General features: G+C 35.1%; 1 pseudogene; it reads right to left on the reverse strand.

Annotated features, from left to right (window-relative positions):
- Positions 1-2653: 2653 nt before the first annotated feature.
- On the reverse strand, positions 2654-8245 carry LOC142540974 (sucrose nonfermenting 4-like protein; annotated as a pseudogene).
- Positions 8246-18417: the final 10172 nt, after the last annotated feature.

An 18417-nucleotide genomic window follows, 5' to 3' on the forward strand; every position in this document is an offset into this window, starting at 1 on the left:
TTTTATTAGTAATATGAAGGATCGTTTGCAGAGCACCTTGAGGTGCTTCAAACAAAATATTCTCTAAGAGCTGCAATAGTTCGTGTTCTAAGAATGTATACACCGATTAATTAGATCGAGTTTGGTATAGAACCAAGCGAAAAACACTCGAAATAATCCTTTGTTAGGAAACACTGATATATTTGTATATCTTGTATAATTGAATAACCAAAAGACTATATTAGTTTTTGCATTCATTAGTTCAGTTATGATGAGAACTGAACCAACGAATGCTCTAACTAGTTAAATCAGTTTGAAAACAATAATTAAAACAATAAATATACAAGGTATGTTTATGGATGTTCGGAGACTTCAAATGCTCCTACATCACCCCTTCTACCACCTCGGATAGGATTCAGTAGAAGACTTTGATCAATACAAATACTTGTACAAACCCACCCAGCTAGGACTTACCCACTGCCTAACTGAACTCCTAGACTAGACTGAAGGCAGCACCTTCCAGTCAACACTTCTTTAATGTCTATGTGAGAAAGACTACATACACAAGTTTAACGTCTTTGTGCAAGACTGTATTTGAGTGGTGGTGTGTGTGTGTGAGAGAACTGATCTCTGAAAACTACCTGAAAGTGTTCTCACACACTGAGGAAAATATGCTTCTAATCTAAAGCTGATAACACATTTAAGTGTTCCCTCGACTGGGCTGAATGCTTCTCTCTTAAGCTGATATGACTTTGAAGTGTGCCCTTTTCTTTTCTCTCTCGTGTTGTATATCTTGTATTTCTTCACTGATCTTCACCCTCTATTTATAGGCGCGAAGTTTGATCGTACAGTGAGACTCAATTATTGTATCTGTTGCATTTTGAATCTGTTCCTCGAAATTTATCGTGTTCTTTCTGGAACACTTTTGTCTTTAAGCTCTGATGCAACGTTCATTATTGTCCTTTGACTGGACAGATGTTTTTGTACCTTTGCGCACAGGTGGATTCCACTTAGTTCAGCTTGTCTTGATCTGCAACTGATTGATCCAAATTGATGTTCTGAACTGGTCAATTGAACTGGTCTTCAATTGGGCTGGTGAAATCAGTTGACTCGTCAGTTGAGCTGATTTCACTCTTGTTCAGTTGAACTGATCTTCAGTTGGGCTCTTCATCAGTTGAACACTCCTTCGGCTGGCCAGGCTTCTGAGGTTCTTCTGCTGAATCCACCTATCAACTGAACATTCAGTTGAACTCATTTACGGCTCATCAGTTGAACTGGTCTAGTTTGGTTGATCAGTTAATGCTTTCAGTTGGTGTCTTCGACAGCTTCAGTTTTGGCTCGTAAATGATTATTTCAGTTTCAAGTATCTGCGCACTAAGGTAGATTATTAAAAACAAACAACAAGTTTTGTTAACATCAAAATTAAGATTGCAAACATGAAATGTTCCAACATAATAAATAATAATTTTTATGATGAAAAATAGATATCAGATCGATAATTATAATGATAATATTAATTATAAAAAAATATTAATTGAATTGAAAATATAAAAGATATAGAAAATGAGATTATAATATTATTAATTATAAGGGAAAAAAATATTGATAGTAAATAATCCAAAATCGTTATTTTGATTATTTTTGTTCCAAAATATATAATTAAATAACTAATAAAAATTTTGGAAATAACAACAATAACAATAAATGATAGGAGATAAGTTAATAATATAATATTAATTATAAAATAATAAAGAATACAATATTAATAATAATAAAGTTAACTAATTAAATAATAAATTACAATTTTATTAAAAATTTATTATAAATATTAATTAACAAAAAAATTAATTTGAATATAAAAACAAATTCAAAAATGAATATATCGTACATTGTGAAATTAAAAAAAAAACGATAAATATGTCAATTAGAATGAAAATAAAATTTCTGGAGTATCAAAGAGTACCTAATAAATTTTATTGATTTAGAGACTGAGCTTTAACTTTAAGTAAATTTGAAAACATAGAGATTTATTAACATATCATTGTAAAATTAATTTAATTAAGATTCAATTTATCGGGACCGACAATTATCCCATTTAAAAACAAATCCACTAAAAATTGTTCTCCGACACAATATTCCTAATCTTATCAAGAACGAAATGATAAATAGGTAAATTTGTTGAATCCACTTCATAATTTATACGATTCGCCTCAAAACCTTGGCAGTTATAGTTTTTCCAAGGCAAAAACTTGTGTGAGACGGTCTCACAGGTCGTATTTTGTGAGACAGATCTCTTATTTGGGTCATCCATGAAAAAATATTACTTTTTATGCTAAGAGTATTACTTTTATTGTGAATATCAATAGAGTTGACCGTCTCACAGATAAAGATTTATGAGACCGTATTAAAAAAAATTCACTCTTTTCCCAAATATTACGAGATGAAAAGACAATCTACCATCCACTATCATCATGGGGACACTTTCTTTAAATCGAAATTTTCGGTAAAGACAAGATATCACAAAAATAAATCACAGTAAAGTCACAATAAAAATAAAATAATATCTTGACATAATTTTTAAAATTATCAAATCATATCTTTTTATTTAGTCTTTTATTTCGTTCTTTTTTCATGAGAAATTCAATTTATACGAAATAACTAAAAATTTATTTAAAAAAATCAGAAATTTTTAATTCAATTATTTTAACAAGAATATATTCTTTATATACATACTTATGTATACTTATCCATAGTCATGCGTATATATGATTGCAATATAGACTATGATTGCAATATTCATAATACAAATTTCTCTCCTGAACTTAACGGAGATAAGTAGAATTTGCAAAATCAACACATTAACCAATTTCGTAGCCACCAAATGACCAAAAGCAGGCTTAATCTCCCATAATACAGGCAAATGCACCTATTATTGACATAATACAGCAGTTTCATCTTGACAAAAAATGGAAAACGTCCCTCAAGGTAATTACACCTTCGACTCGTCGGCTGGACGCCTCGACTATAATAACACGACGTGTATCTGAAAGCGTAGAAAAAAATGGTCAAACAGGGAACCTATGTTTAACTTTGTATCATTTCATTACTTCTTTTTTAGGAATTTAACGTTTGAAATTTAGAGAAACGAAGAAACAAAAAGACGCCGACCTGGTTCAGATAGAAGTTCCATTACCCTGTACAAGGAATCAAACCTTGTGCATGTTTGTAGGCGATCTCTACGCACATCAGCAGTAATTTCTATTGCCTGTCCAATTGATATTCCCACTGATTAGCAATCAAGAGAGGACGGAAGGGTTACTAACTTGTTATAAACTCAAGTCGTCGGGCAACGTTAACTGCGAGAATTGTTTCCATATTTTATGCAATCCAAGACCATAACATTATAGCCTTTAAAATATATTTTATTTCATTTATAAATCTACATGGAGATTGGAGAAACATCACGTCGAACTGAAATTTTTTTCGGAAACTCGTTATCAAGCAGAATGGAAAATGTATGGTTAAGATGATTGACAATTGAACTTAACATCTTAAAATGCCCATAGGAAAAGTTAGGACTTACTTGAGATATAGTCATGTGATTAAGTTGAATATGTGTATACATGTTATCCTTTGCTAAGGAGATAATATCACTGCATGAACATGGCATGGTATTAACAAAAATACAAGAAACCAAATTGTAGAGAATTAAAGAGATGATGTTCGAAAATCCAATTCAAGTACATATGAATTACCTTCTAGAGTAGATATCTACAAGGTTACCCCCATCATCAACTATGGGTATAGAACTTATTTGAGCTGCGGTTACAAAGATACACACGATCAAGTTAGGAATCCACTGCATTCAGTAATAAAAATACAAATTTATTGTATATTTTATGCAGAGGTCAGAAAGTATGCCGAATAAGAAAACACTATTTGTTCATAAATACTGTTTCCATAGAGCTAGACGTGGTTTACTTGAACGAGAATCGAATTGTTATATCCAGAGTGAACAAGGTTCGGGCATGACCTAAGTGCACTCAATACCATTTCATTGACAAGGAATGCAGAAAAATAAAATTAATTTCACCTTCTAGTAACATCGTAAGAGCAGCATTAAGAGAATCACGGAGGTGCAATGTCAACAATGGACGATCCATTGTTCTCAAAAATTCCTTTGCCCATGTACCTAATGGTAGGTAACCAACAGGTTGCTGTAAAAGAGTCAGATATCCGAGATGGTGCTTCAAATGCCTGCACACATCTAGAATTTCAAAATCACAGTAGTTGTCAAAATGTATACATCTGTTAAGGCAAAAAAGTTTAGCAAAAGAATAGAATTTTCACTAACTTCCCGATACGTACGTCTCAAAACTCCAGAGAGGCATGCTATGTGCAAAAAACGAGGGCACAATCCATTCACTAAATGTATAACTGGAATGGCGGAAACGTTATTCTGTATAATTCTTGAAGCAACGTCGGCTAAAGACTCATCAGGACCAGCCTGTAGGTTGCAAAATAAGGAGGGAACAAATGGCAAATATTTACCCACATGAAACTTCAACTGAAATAACATTTACATGGATTAACGGCATTCTTTCATGGGGCATCAAAGTCCTAAGTACATCTCTGTGGTGTTGAAATTTCCAGCCTTTCCAAGAAGATACCTTTTGTCTTCCAAGATCTTCATTGGCAAAAATTGCACGATTACTGTGAAGCTGCAGGAGTTGAGGAAAATCATCTTTCATGAAGACAGATGTTAAAAATTGCATTCGACATGACAAAATAAGTACAGAACACCTAATAGCACAATTAGTGGCGAAAAGCTAGTTATACGTATGAGGCTTCTGCTAGCTAGGATGCATCAGGTATATTAAAGAAAATGGGGGATCAGCAGCATCCAGGGTAATATTAGGAAGCTAGAAGTCCAATGCCCATTAGAAGATTCAAGAAATTTAACTAGGAGAATCCAAAACCTTTCAACTGATCTGAGGTTAAAACTTGAGAAAAATTCATGTACTATTTCTAAAAGTCAGAGTAAAATATTGTTAATTGAGATATTGTAAATGGAAAGAAAAATGCATCAGCAAAGATACAAAAGCACAACGCGACAAAATATCAAGTTTCATGACAATAATGAAAAGAATGACCAAAACACTTAATAAAGGATATTGAATGAATGAAACTCCAACATGCAGGACTAAAATAATGTCCCATAACTGGGATGTGTATGTATAGAATCCATTCCAAGCTAGAACTGAAGAGGAAAAACAAAAAGCTGATGAATAATATAAAGTGAGATTCCATTAAATTTGGCATCCATTTTTTTTCGTGATTCATAATTTTTGGTATGCCTGGATGATATGGATGCCCCTCACCTCACCTTTCACTTCCCTCCATGATCCATCGGTAGTGACTAAAAAAACATTGCAGAATAAAAATGATCTGGTTCATGGCCAGATGAATGAGCTTCCAGGAGCTCATAAGGGTGTTGGATTACCGATTATCTGCCCTCACGATGGCCGGATATTTCCAACATCTTAAAGATCAAGAGATACTTCAATTTATATATAATATATCCCATGTTGTCCAAGAATAATCCTATGACGTGGAAAAAAGGGGATATCGAGGCAATGCATGTTTCTGTTTTTGTCCTGCAGTTCATAGGCAAAAGCCGCAATTTTCAACACTATAGCAAATATGAATACATAAGATCTACAATGAAATTTGATCATATGTCCTCCATCGCGACTAATTCTCAAGTACTAGGTGAAAAATCTACCTGAAGTAAGATCAAAATAAAATCTGAAGCGTCAACATTCCTGCCACCTGCCTGTTATGTTCATCCCACAAAGGCACAACTCTGAGCCCCTAAAATAATTTGATAAACAGCTTCGTAAAGAAATCGTGAAGCCTGTAACAAAAATATGGTTAAACAAAACTTTATATGTTACAACAAGGCCAACATACTAAAAATACAACATTTCCGGCCTTTGTAAAACAATAGGTCATCCAAGAAATTGGTAAATTTGTTTCACCTAGTGATCAGGGAACCCCACTCACACACATGGATCAAGAGAACGAGGGAGAGGAAAAGGGAGAATGGATATTATTCTCTTGCGGTAACTCAAAATTTAGACAAGATCGCCAAATGAAATAAATATGTACTGACAGTTTGCCACGCGCAGTGTGAGGCCCAGTTAAATAGTTTTCAAAAGTTTTAACTAAATTAGTCTGCCATTTTAAAGTAACATTAGGTTTTGTGGCTAAGGCATGAAAATATCATGGAAGCATCTTCAAACTTCGGGAAGATAGCATATCCCATATAAAATCTCCAAGAGCCAGTACCTCATCATACATAACATGGAAGGCTTGTTCCACATCCACTTCAACATCCAATATAAGGACCTAGACTTCAAAGAAATATCACTAAATTGAAAACTTTAATGCAGAAAAAATTATAAAAGGCGTAATAGAAGTCAAAGCAATTTAGTGCAAAAAAATTACTCCAAAGAAAAAGCCAAAGGCATTCAAACCTTGCCTGAGTTCGGGATTAGCTCATAAACTGCAGCAGATAACAAATGCATGGATAGAACTTGGCGAAGAATATCCATATCAGCATCTGATAATTGCAAAGCTGGTTCAATAGAGAGATTGCCAGAAGAAGAACCCTGGTCGGCCGTCGAGAATAGTGCACAAACTTTTAGTGGTTCAACCATATCAACAAAATGATCTGGGATGCATAAAATTTAAAAGACTAACCACAGAAAGCATTGCTTTGTCATTTGCTCCACTTGTACTAGGCTGAAAGGCTTCAGCATTAAAGTCTGGAATCATGAGCTCTGTTCCACATACAAGAACTATGTTGTTTACCGTTCCATACTCATCTACATCACAAATTTGCTGCTGATCAACTTGCCATGTGCCATCAACCAAAAATTTATACTGCATGGACACGTTAAGAACCAGAAAATTACATTCCTTAATAAATTGTAAAAAAACAAGTGATTTTCCAGTATTAAAGCAACTATAAATCCAATGAATACAGTTAAAAATGCAGAATGACCAAGTAAGTCAAGAAACATTACAACTTTGAAAATTCTAAGTGAAAATATTTCAGTATAAGGGGAAGCAGAACAAAAAACAAATTGATTTCGTTTTATTGCCATGTTATTACACACATTGCACAAAACAAGCAATTAAGAAAATTATACACACTTAATATCTGCCATCCATCGATAGTCATCCCATAAACATCATTCATATTGTCTACCATATATCATATTAAACAAAAAGGCTTAGTTCAGCTTCTCCATGGAGCGAAACAGCCTTCACAAGTCTTTCCACGAGCACACAACACCAAGAGGCTGAAAAATAGGCACTTGGCTTAACAATGTTCCCGCCGCCGTTACAATAAATTAAAATCCTAAATTAGCTCTAGCAAATACTTTTATACCTGATAACAACCAGGTGGAACATCGATAATTCTCTGGAAAACAGTCGCAGAACCGTCCATTGGAATCATTTGTATCCTCTTGCTCCAACTATAAACACACCAAAAAAACACAATTCAACCAAAACAGCTGTAATCCAATCACCTCAAAAAGGGAAAAAATTTCAAACTTTATATTCGGCCCAAATTGTATAAAAATTTAACCCCGCTTCCAGCAATTGAGTTTCTCAGTTAGTTCTCTCCACATACCCAAACACAAACATGAGCACACACACAAGCTCAGTGGAAATTTTGTCAGCAAGAAAAACAATGGAATATCATGAATACCCATTAAAGGAGCCAGAGAGAAAGACTTCACGACCTCCATAACGCCATGTGAACGGGGTTTGCACCATCCTCGTGTCGCAATCTGCAACTCCCCACCAAAACGCAAAATATTTATACCAAAAAAATTACGAACTGAATCATCAAACTTATTTACGTTATATTGCATTACAACAATTGTACAGTAGTAGCAAAGCTGTAGTCCGAAAACCAGACAAGTCCAATGCGAAATCCGCCGGCTTAAACAAAAACAAAAATTAAGGCAAACCCACCTTCAAATCAATTAATTAAACAAAAATGGTACGAAACCAATCGAAAAAACAAATTTTTAAATGCGGGTCTCCTCGGATTTTCCGGGGAGAGTGTTTGCACCTTTACATTAGAAAATTCAGAACGAAAAAGAGACGGGATTAATTAACAATGCGGGTCAGTGTCGCGAAGAAAAAAGTAGAAATTCATGGAACTATTGATAAAGAGATATCATGAAATTATGAACGCTTCGTTTCTTCAATAAAGCGAAAGCACGAATATAAAAATATATTTTTTTAAATGAAAACAATTTAAATATTTTAAAAAAAAAAAAAAACAAGACTACCTAATTATTTATCATGATTTTTTTCTAAAAAAATATTAGGAGATGGAGGTTCATGGATCTATACTAGTTTTCGAAATCGTTAAGCAATTATTTTATTATATTAAAGTAACGTTTGTAAAAATTTATTTCAAGTGTTTTCAAATTTTTGATTTGGGCAATATATAAAGATTGTTTGTTGAGCGTTATTGGAGGGTTTGTAAACGGTGAAAATATATTTGGTGAAATCGTGAAAAGGAAATTTTGGATCATTATTATTTATTTTTAAGATTTTATATTAAACTCACAAAAATATATTAAACTACACACTTTGTAAAATTTTCTCCACTCAATTGTATATCTTCTTCACAGATTGATAGACTTATTTATAGAATTTTTTGAAAATAATATAAAAATAATTACATTATTACATACATCATCACACACTAATTTCCAAATCTTTTCTTTTCCAAAGATTTTTATCTTTGGAACCAATTGGTCTTCTATGTTTTAATCGTTTTATAACATCATGAGTGTCTTCAATTTGTTTATTTGAAATTTCAATTCGAGCAATGACATTTACAACATGTATATATGATTTATTTATCCCTTTTGTGTATGCAAATGCATCTGGTACTTGATTTTTTTATCCTTTACAAGTGCACAATTTTTTGTACATCTTTTTCACATTGTTTAGTTCTTGGATCCATATTTAACAATGATAATACATACCATGTAATTTCCTTTTCGATATGTTTTTTTCTCCCCCTAACATTAGGAAGATTTCCTCATTAAAATGACAATCAACAAAATGTGTTGTAAACACATCACCTATCTGAGGCTCAAGATATCAAATGGTTGATGTGCTATCATAACCGATATAAATTTCGATCTTTCTATTAGTTCCTATTTTTGTTCGTTGAGGTGGTGCAATAGGCACATATACCCATAGCAATGAGTTGCAAACGTTTAATCAATGATTCAATTAATCCATTTTGTGTATGTACATGAGTAACATGATTCTCAACAGTGATTCTCATTGACAAACAATAATTATTGGAAGTCTGAGAAGTAAATTCCCCAGTATTATCAAATCTAATTTTCTTGATTGTATAATCGAGAAATTGATTCCACGATTTTATTATTTGAGCAAGTAATCTTGCAAATACCACATTCTAATTGATAATAAACATACATGTGACCATTTGCTGGATACATCGATCAATACCATAAAATATCTAAATGGTCAACATAGTAGATGAATTGGCCCACAAATATCACCCTGAATACATTCAAGAAACATGAGTAATTCAGTTTGGAATTTAGCTGGTGATGGTTTTATAATAAGTTTTCCAAGAAAACTTGATTTACATTAAAACTTGTTATTTCAGCGGATGACCATGTATATTTTCTATAATTTTTCGCATCATTATTGAACCAGAAACTCCTAATCGATCTTGTCAATTAATTAATATTGAAGAATTATCAACTACAATGTGTGATTTAATTGGACTTATAGTTATATAATGCAATCTAGTAGAGAGCATTGGTAGTTTTTCAACTACATATTTTTTTCCTAATTTATATGGGGTAATACATATATATTTCTTATTTATTTCATTTATTGTCTGAGTATCATACCTATGAAAATATATGTCATTAAAATACAACAAATTTTTTTCTCTTTTGGTGAATACAAAACATCATTTATCAGAAATTTTGTACCAGTAGATAACAAAAAATGTGCTTTACCACAACCTTTAATCAAGTTTACAGGACCTGGTATTTTATTCACTGTTGTTTTTGTTGGTTTTAGTTCCAAGAAATATCTTTTATCTCGAAGAATAGTGTGCCTTGTACCACTATCAGGTATGCAAACTTCCATGTGATTAGTTCCTTGTTTAGCTTTGTTCATAGCACTTTCCATATTTGAACTTCAAAAAAATATGCAATGAAAAAAATTTACTGACAATACACATGTAATTTATCGAAAAATATAACACATATCATAATTATACAATAAAACATTATCATATGAGTAAATGAAAAATAAAATATTTTACATTTCTATTTCACCAGTATATTGACCATTTTCAGAGAAATCATTCAGAAAATCTGCAGCATCAAAATGAGTTGAATAACTCAAACGGTCACTGTGTTTAGTGAAGTTTGTCTCTTTTTCTTTTCCCTTTATTGATTCTTTATAGAGCTTACAAAGGTGCTCGGGGGCTCGACAAATACCAGACCAATGTCCTAGAATGTCACATCTAAAACAAGAACTTTCAAATCATTTTGAGTGATTTTCATTAACACTCATGTTCTCATGAGACCTTTTTAGTGAGTGGTTCGTGACGCTCTTTTGAGATGAATTATAGAAGTAACTATCTCGATTGTTTTCAAAACAACGGCCGCGACCATGACCACAATCATTTTCACGTCCACGATTTCGACCTCGACCAAAATCTTGTCTACGATTTTGATTTTGGTTTCCAGGTTTAAATTCGTTTTTACTTATGACATTTACTTTTGGAAATGATGTTGATCCAGTGGGTCGGGACTGATGATTTCTTATTAGCAGCTCATTGTTCTTTTTCGCCACAAGAAGACATGTGATAAGTTCAGAATTTCTAAATCCACACACTCTATATTGTTGTTGTAAAGTTATATTTGATGCGTGAAAAAAGAAAAACATTTTTCAAGCATTTCCGATTCCGTAACTCATGTCCACAAAATTTTAATTGTGTGATTATTCGATACATTACCGAGTTGTAATCACCGACTTTCTTAAAATCTTGGAATCTTAACGTGTAAGGCCCTGTAATCAACTATCCGATAATTTGGCATAATTAGAATAATTATTGAGTTGTAAATTAAAATAATTATTTATGCCAAATAAATTTAAGATGTGTGTTAAAAATATGTATTTTAGAATATCGGAAAATTTAACGATATAAAATACATATAGAGTTTAAATAACACACGAGAGCAAAATAAATACAGACCATGATAGATGGGCTTGAGTTACTATTTTAGTAACCAAATACACAATATATATATATATACATATATATACACACAACTTACCTTTAAAAGAAGGAAAAAGGTAAGAGAGAAGAAGAAAACTCATTTTCCTCAACCCAATTCTCGCAACCCTTGGAGCAGCTGTGGAAGAATCGCGATATCTCCTCCGTCCGGCATCAAAATCTCGATCGGTCTAAAGTGGTGTCTTCCTAATATCTTAGGCTTTGATTCAAGACAGAAATCGTGAATTTTGAGCAAGGAGGCGAGCAGATCGAAGCTCCATTTTGTGACCCTATTTATGTGCAGTATTTTGGTTAGTTCAGTTTGTGTGCTTCTGAAATTCGAAGTTTTGTGTATTGTCCGTTAAGAATCTCGACTTGTGGTTCAAATAAAACGTGTAGCTCTATTTGTTAGCTTTCTATAGCCACTAGAAACATTGAATTTGGATAAGAAACGGATTTGTTATGATTTTTCTACCAAAACAAGTCAAAATGGAATTCTGTGTTGGAGCTGTGTACAACGCCTACTGTAATTCGGGTTTATGGCATATATGCACTCGGATTCTGGGTTTTTGGTTAAAATGAAAGTTGTAGAGCTATGTTTTTTCTTCGAAATGAGACTTGAATCATTAATTTCCATTAATAATTGAGAGAGTTATGCTTGTTTTACTGAAACTACGCAGTATTAGAGTTCTGTCGGCGAATTATGTGAGTAGCAGCGTGTTCTTGTTGATTCTGGCATTAATCTACTCAGATTCTGGAATTGGTTTCTTCTAAAAAAACTTATATATTTAAGTTGTCTTTCATTTCCATTTGGCGGATATTGATTTTGGTCAAAAATGAATTAGATATGAATTTTATGGTCATAGGTGCCGAATCTGAAATTGTAACAGAATTCGTTTTTCTAGATTTCTGGTTGTGGGTTTTATCTGTGTCAAGATGATTGAATTTCTTGTTGACATCTTCTAATGAAATATGGGTTTTTGAGTTAAGATTCCAACCATGTATGATAAATATATTTTGGTTAAGTTTTGATCTTAAAACTTAGCATAGGTACAAGCTGAAATTTGGAAATATTGTTATTGAATTGGAAATTTACTCGACTTGTTATATTATCTTATTGTTAGGCCGAGGAGATCAAAGTTAAACTTGTTGTCGTTATCAGTCGGTATAGGTATGTTACAGCTCGGTAAACATACGACGGTAAAACATAAATTATGTTTAATTGTCATTCTGTGTTACATGGATCGTGTTTATGACTTGTTGGCTGTTGTAAATTGTTAAATGACTTCGTTGTGATCTATGTTTATTATTATGACATATTATTGGTATTTAGCATCGGGCATACAGTTATGACATTCATGTTGAGCCTATCGTTCTTGTTAGCCCATTGTTGATATCCGTTGTTATCTGGCACTGTTGTTTATCTCGGGATCATTGTGTGGCTGATAGGCCTATACATATGAGGCCGTAGATGTGATTGAACAATCCCGTGGTTAGTGCAGCCTTTTGAGGTGAGCGCTGGGATTGTGTCGTCTAGTTCATTCTGTTGTGCCATCTTGTTATAGCGTATCAGCTGTATGGAGGCTGAGTCAGTGGTGTTATTCAGCACAGCTTGGCATAACTCGCATACTTGGCAGGACGGTTTAGCTGCATGACGATGTAGCTCCCTTGTGTTGTTGCTCGAGCATTATTCCAGTTGTTATCGTACCGTTTGTTGGCTCCTGTTATCCCGGTTATTCGTTGAGCCTTTCATGCATTGCATATCACATTTCATTATATGATTTATGTTATTGTTGTTATTGTTGAACTGTTTCATACCAGAATCATAACCTCAGTTGTTTTACTGGGGGGGGCTGCTGTGGTTGCTTTTGGGCACCATGGTAGATCTCCCGAGTCGTTTTACAGCATCAGGACCGGGGTTCCGCCAGTGGAGCTCGGGATTGAGGTTGGATTGCTTGGTCTGTTCAGTGGAGTCTCCTAGTTAGTCTATATGTATGTCTTGAGTTGTTTCAGTCTTGTATTGTAGTTTATTTGCCAGGGAGATGCCCCGTGTATCTGTAGTAGTTTTGTGATGTTTTGAGTCGACTCTGTGATGTTTATGATCTGGTGAGTATTTGGTAAGTTTTAATTTCTGTTTAGTCCTGGCCAGTGCGACTATAGGTTGTTTAATTTCGGTTTTGTTTTAATGACTCTAGTGGGAGTATATTTTGATATAAATTGCTGTTTGAGTTTTTCGGGATGTCCTATTTACGGGGAGGTCATGCCGAAATTTTTTCTAGGCCCTGAGGTCCGTTTTAAAGTATTTTAAACATTTTTCTGCTACAGTTTTAAGTCAAATCATTATTGTTTGATCATTAATTTTCATTAGAGTAAATGGGCCTCACATCTTGGTATCAAAGCGTAAACTGGGATACGCCCGAACTAGAGTCTAGGACACTTGAGTCTTGGCACTAAAATGGTTGTTGCGCCTGTGTATGCTACTTGACAACATGCTTATGTGATTATATGATTTGTTTACTTCCATTCTAATTGTTTTGGTGTTTTATCGTATAGAATGGAAGGAGGTGGAGAAATTCCCGTTGATGAGATTCCTCTAGCTCGAGGTCGAGGTCGTGGATGTGGTAGACCTCGTGTCCGTGTTGTTGATGATACTTTTATTGAGCAAGCTGCTGATCAGCTAGAGCAGCTTAGGATGGATGAATTAGTTGCGCCTTTCCATTCTATGCATCCACCTCAATTCAGTGGTTCGGAGGGAGCTGAGAAAGCAGAACTGTGGATTTCTGAGATCGAGGAATTGTTTGATTTGATTGAGTATCCTCCAGAGTGTCGATTGAGATTAGCTGTGCATCAGTTGAAAGATCGTGCTAAAATGTGGTGGTCTACTACATTGATGACTTTAGATGCTCAGAGGATTGTTCTATCGTGAGATATATTCAAGCTGAAATTTAAGGAAAGTTATTGTCCTCCATCATTCTACAGTTCTAAGGCTTCAGAGTTTCATAATTTGAAGTAGGGCGATATGTAACGTACCGTACTTTTACTACTTAAAATTTGCGGAAAAATTTAAAATTTTCTTAAATAAGACATGAACGTCCAAAATTCGATAAGAATACTGTACGTCTCATCTTGTCGCAACGAAAGATCTAAAATAAAGTTTGACAAAAGTGTTTGAACATTTTCAAAAAGACTTAAAAAACATGGCGGTCCTCGGGTTTAGCCTCCTGCTCAGTCCAAGCCTGCTCCTTGGTCCCCACCTCCTGTCTCCTCATAAACATCCTCACCTGCATCGATCAAGTCTAGTGAGTCAAAAGACTCAACCCGTATATACCGTACTTTTACTACTTAAAATTTGCGGAAAAATTTAAAATTTTCTTAAATAAGACATGAACGTCCAAAATTCGATAAGAATACTGTACGTCTCATCTTGTCGCAACGAAAGATCTAAAATAAAGTTTGACAAAAGTGTTTGAACATTTTCAAAAAGACTTAAAAAACATGGCGGTCCTCGGGTTTAGCCTCCTGCTCAGTCCAAGCCTGCTCCTTGGTCCCCACCTCCTGTCTCCTCATAAACATCCTCACCTGCATCGATCAAGTCTAGTGAGTCAAAAGACTCAACCCGTATAAACTGGAAGTAACGAATAATACGTAATAAAAACCACATGCAACTTTAAAATAGGACGTACATACATGAAACTTGAACTTGCCATAAACTTGAACATACATACATAACATAGACGTGCCATAACGTGAAAATTTTTCATAAACATGCTTGCATACTTGCACATATTTGAACATACATGAACTTTATAATTTTGCGTAGAGAATGTTTCAAAGCAAGTGACCCATAACATAATCGTCTGATCAGACTAAACCACAGTACTGGGCTGACAGGGACGTATCCACTGCCACATACATGAGATCCCCGTTCATAATTTAACGGGCTGATTGGTCCACGTTCATGATTTAACGCTTGCCAATCACGATCTAAACATGTTCATGATTTAACGGGGTGGAGAGGTCTTCGGCCACGTTCACCGACTTCCAAACTCATTCATAAATTGGTCACAAGACATTTAACATATCTCAAAAATTTAAAATATTTTCTTTGCACGTCGAACATACTTACTTGGCGTTGAGGGATTCGTTGGACTTCGATCGGGGCCGTCGCTGTACATACTAATCATGAATTGACATGCTTAACTTGCATAACTTAGACGTAAATATCACTTACTTACGAGCTCAATCACTTCCTTAGGACATTCTAAAGTTCCCATGTCTCGACCTTGTAAATCGTTGAACTAAACCATGACACCAACCCCAAAGTATACTAAAAATATTTCCCAAAATAACAAGCACACAGACCCCGTGCCCAAGTCCAGCTCCGGGTCCGTGTCCATGCGGTGAAGTGTGTCTTGGGGAAAAGGGGAGGCACGAACCCCGTGCTCTGCTCCGTGTGGGGGTCCATGTGTGTGCGCAAAAGGAAGGACTCGGGAAGAAGAAGGGACATGGACCCCGTGCTAGGGTCCATCTAGGGGTCCGTGTACCTCGGGAATTTGACACTTCGAAGGGAGCAAAGGCACGGGCCCCGTGTAAGGGTCCATGTACCTGCGGTAATTGGAAACTCACGAAAATTCTGAACACGCAATGTTTGTCATTCTAGACTCGATTGTATGGACCATGAACCGACACCCCGAGACCCATCCTAGCATGCCATAACACCAAATCAATTCGTACAAACTCCCAAAGCAACGATGTTCACCCTACGACGCATATCATTCAAAAACGTGGCAATTGACATCGAAACGTTTCCTACGACTTTTAAGGTACTCGATTGCCTATCGGCACTAAACGACATATCAAATAACAACCCAACATCATACTAAGTATACCTAGACGCAGCAACGATCACCCTTCGATCCCCAATGAAGCCTGCAACAATAAAATCTCAAGAACACATCAACACATATTTTCTGAAAAATGCAGTTTGAGCAGCCCCACGAAAAATACCATAACTCACTCAATTTTTATCCAAATATTTCTAATTTACTATCAAATCGAAGACATCGAAAAGTTCTACAATTTTCATGTTGAAAGTTTGCTCAGAATCATGACCAAAAATCGCAATATTTAAAAAGATAGCAAAAACGAGTTTTGAGATCTAAAAATTATTTCAAAACTGATCCGAACCATTTTTCGCTCAAACGACGAATGTAACACATGAATTTTTACGCATAAAAATTAGCACAACACATAATATGACGAGATAGATGCAAAAAGAACAGAATATACGTGCCTTTGATATTCAAAAATACCGTAACGACAATACCGAAGCGGGGAGAGATGCGAGGTTGATCCGGGACGATCGTGGCGCTAAAATCTTTGAAGAAAACACATGAAAATACGCTGGAAAATCAGAGGGGTAGGGGCGGCTGCTGAAAGTGGAAGAACCCTAGGTTTTTCTCTCTTTTAAAAATCTGAAAATGAGATGTGTAGGGTGTGTTGTGTGTTTTAGTGTGTGTAAAAACGTGTAAGTGTGTGTGAGTGTGTGTAACGTGTGTGTGGGTTTTTAATTAGGAGAAATTAGTGCTAAATTAACTAATTAAAAATACTAATTAAAGATTAACACACACTAATTTAATCAAACTTCTCATTTAAAATAATTACACACTAATTTTAAAAGTTCTAAACTCTTAAATTACTAAATACATAAATAAGGCTTTAAAATGCTAAAACTAAATAAATTATTTAAAATGCCACATCCTTAACTTAAAATAAAATACCATCTTTTGAAATTGCCCAAAAATCGTCACCGGTCTTTTCCTCGATCCAGCCTCGAATAATCACCTGAACATAAAACTCGAAGAACATTTTAACGTGCATCACATAACATGAATAATTTAAAATAATGTATTTAAATAAATCATGCATCGCTAAGACTCCTTTTAAAATTAATTATATGCTGTAATAATTAAATAAATGCATGGGTTATACGTGTACTGAATTTGGGCACTACACGATATGTCAGTTGCGGATTATGCGGATACTTTTTATGCTATGCTGAGATATGCTCCTCATGTTGCTGCGAGTCAGGTTGCTGTCGTTGAAAGTTTCATTGAGGATTGAACGATCATCTGCACCCTTTTGTTTCTACCGGTAAGCCACTGAATTATCTTGAAGCGGTGGAAATAGAAAAAAGGGCTGAAGCTAGTCTTAAGAGGAGTGGCAATCGAGTGCCTACCCAACATCATCACTCGGGGAGGCAACAATTCAGTTCATCTGGTTCTGCATCTCTTCGTCCACGTGGAAAACAATTTAAGAAGCCTGGTTCTAGTTCAGGGAGTTCAGGGAACCGTGGTGGATATCGCTATAGTGGACCTTACTGTGATCACTGTGGAGGCAAGCATTCCAGTAATCAGTGTGTTGGAGTTCAAGGGGTTTGTAATAATTGTGGTCGTCCGGGTAATTTTGCTAGAGTCTATCCTAGTAAGACGGGGAAATCAGCCCAGGCAGGTAGTGGAACTCAAAGTAATAGAATTCCAGCTGCGTCCCAGTCTTCCCATCAGCCTAGTCGCCCTTCGCATCAGAGCAGAGGGCAAGGTGGTCAACAGAATCAGTCATCTGTTCATGTATTTGCCTTGACTGAGGATGAGGCTCAGGCAGCTCCAGGTACTGTCATTACTGGTAACTGTACTCTATGTGGTTTTATAGCACGATTGTTATTTGATACCGGAGCATCTTTCCTTTGTTTCTCATGCATTCGTTGTTTTGCATGATCTTCGCACCACTAGTATGAATTTCAATCTATCTGTTGCTACTCCGATGGGAAAAATGATTATCACTGATAATGTGGTGTTCAATGCGGTTTTGTTTCACGATGAAAATGTTCTGTATCTGAATCTCATAGTTCTACCTATGCATGACTTTGATTGCATAGTTGGTATGGATGTTTTGACTGCAAATCGTGCCACTGTTGACTGTTATCGAGGAATAGTTCGTTTTAGGCCTAGCTTTGCTACTAAATGGAATTTCTATGGCCGTGGTTCTCAAGCCAAGATTCCTCTAGT

This window comes from Primulina tabacum, chromosome 3 (genome assembly GCF_025594145.1).
Source record: "Primulina tabacum isolate GXHZ01 chromosome 3, ASM2559414v2, whole genome shotgun sequence".
NCBI classification, from domain to species: Eukaryota; Viridiplantae; Streptophyta; class Magnoliopsida; order Lamiales; family Gesneriaceae; genus Primulina; species Primulina tabacum.